The sequence below is a fragment of the Populus nigra genome, chromosome 2 (assembly GCF_951802175.1).
Source record: "Populus nigra chromosome 2, ddPopNigr1.1, whole genome shotgun sequence".
NCBI classification, from domain to species: Eukaryota; Viridiplantae; Streptophyta; class Magnoliopsida; order Malpighiales; family Salicaceae; genus Populus; species Populus nigra.
Genome location: NC_084853.1, coordinates 12,677,159 through 12,679,658, shown reverse-complemented (window position 1 = coordinate 12,679,658; position 2,500 = coordinate 12,677,159).

The following is a 2,500-nucleotide window of genomic DNA, read 5'->3' as shown; positions in this document are numbered from 1 at the left end:
CAAAGTCGGCAGAATCGGCAGCGCAGATTTTTCGACGAACACGGGCTGGACGGTGGACTGTCCAGGCCAGGCAGGAAAATTCGTCGAGGGGACACGCTGACGAAACAGCGCTGGTTCAGACACGGTGGGCGCAGTGTTGGAATCGGCAGCGCCGAGAAAATCGGCAAAGTCGGCAGAATCGGCAGCAGGTGCTGGCGATGAGTCAGGACGGACTGGATAGTCCAAGGCTCGATGAGAAAGACCGCTGGTTTAGACACTGGGGCAGTGGCAGCCCGCGGGGCAGTGTCGGCAGATTCGGCAGCAGTGTCTGCCGATTCGGCAGCGTTGGCTTGTTGGCGCGGGGGGCCGATGCGAGTGGGGACTTGGGCAGCGGGCAGTGAAAGCAAGAGTTTCCCCGATGCTGCCGGGAAAAACGCTCCCCGGGATGGCCGGGTGAGATGACCCGGCGGCCCGCGACGGGTCATTCAATTCCATGCCCCGTCAACATAACTCCCGATGTACTGTTTGCTTTTTCGGAAGAAGAGATCCATCCCCCCATCCTCGGCCAGCCAAAAACGCTCCAATTAATGGCCGGGTGAGATGACCCGGAGGCCCGCGACGCGTCATTCAAATCACTGCCCTATCGGCTACAACTGCTGATGGGTGGGATTAGAGGCCTGCCATGGTGGTGAGGGGCGGCGAGGACCGTGAAAGCTAGAGTTTTTCAGAGGCTGCCGGGAAAAAGGCCCCTCGGGTGGCGGGGTGCGAGGACCAGGCGCGTCATTCAATTCTCTTCCCTATCAACTTGGCTCCCGTTGGCGGGATTGGAGGCCTACTGTTTGTTACAGGGCTAAAATCGTCAGGGGAAGAGCTGACGAAACAATGCTGGTTTGGATGCAGGGGGTAGTGTTGGAATCGGCAGCGCGGACAAAATCGGCAAAGTCGACAAAAAAGACTGTTGGTCTGGACATCGGGGCAGCGGCAGCATGCCGACAGGGGGGGAAATCGGCAGCGCAGATTTGTGCAGCTGCAGGTTCGTCGGGGAAATCGGCAGCGCAGATTTTTCGATGAACATGGGCTGGAAGATGGACTGTCCAGGCCAGGCAGGGAAATTCGTCAAGGGGACACGCTGACGAAACAGCGCTGGTTCAGGCACGGCGGGCAGTGTTGGAATCGGCAGCGCCGACGAAATCGGCAAAGTCGGCAGAATCGGCAGCGGGTGCTGGCGATGAGTCTGGACGATTTATAGTCCAGGGCTTGATGGAAAAGATTGTTGGTCCAGACAATGGGGCAGTGGCAGCGCGGATTTGTGCAGCTGCAGGTTCGTCGGGGAAAATCGGCAGCGCAGATTTTTCGACGAACAGGGGCTGGGCGCTGGACTGGCCGGGCCAGGCAGGAAAATTCGTCAGGGGGCCACGCTGACGAAAACAGGGGCTGCGGAGTGGAAAATCGGCAGCGCAGATTTTTCGACGAACAGGGGCTGGACCGGCCGGGCCAGGCAGGAAAATTCGTCAGGGGGGCACGCTGACGAAAAGAGGGGCTGCCGCGTGGAAAATCGGCAGCGCAGATTTTTCGACGAACAGGGGCTGGACTGGCCGGGCCAGGCAGGAAAATTCGTCAGGGGGGCACGCTGACGAAAAGAGGGGCTGCCGCGTGGAAAATCGGCAGCGCAGATTTTTCGACGAACAGGGGCTGGACGCTGGACTGGGCCAGGCAGGAAAATTCGTCAGGGGGCACGCTGACGAAAAGAGGGGCTGCCGCGTGGAAAATCGGCAGCGCAGATTTTTCGACGAACATTCGTCAGGGGGGCACGCTGACGAAAAGAGGGGCTGCCGCGTGGAAAATCGGCAGCGCAGATTTTTCGACGAACATTCGTCAGGGGGGCACGCTGAGGAAAACAGGGGCTGCCGCGTGGAAAATCGGCAGCGCAGATTTTTCGACGAACAGGGGCTGGATGCTGGACCGGCCGGGCCAGGCAGGAAAATTCGTCAGGGGGGCACGCTGACGAAAAGAGGGGCTGCCGCGTGGAAAATCGGCAGCGCAGATTTTTCGACGAACAGGGGCTGGACGCTGGACTGGGCCAGGCAGGAAAATTCGTCAGGGGGCACGCTGACGAAAAGAGGGGCTGCCGCGTGGAAAATCGGCAGCGCAGATTTTTCGACGAACATTCGTCAGGGGGGCACGCTGACGAAAAGAGGGGCTGCCGCGTGGAAAATCGGCAGCGCAGATTTTTCGACGAACATTCGTCAGGGGGGCACGCTGAGGAAAACAGGGGCTGCCGCGTGGAAAATCGGCAGCGCAGATTTTTCGACGAACAGGGGCTGGATGCTGGACCGGCCGGGCCAGGCAGGAAAATTCGTCAGGGGGGCACGCTGACGAAAAGAGGGGCTGCCGCGTGGAAAATCGGCAGCGCAGATTTTTCGACGAACAGGGGCTGGACGCTGGACTGGGCCAGGCAGGAAAATTCGTCAGGGGGGCACGCTGACGAAAACAGGGGCTGCCGCGTGGAATGGCAGCCTAC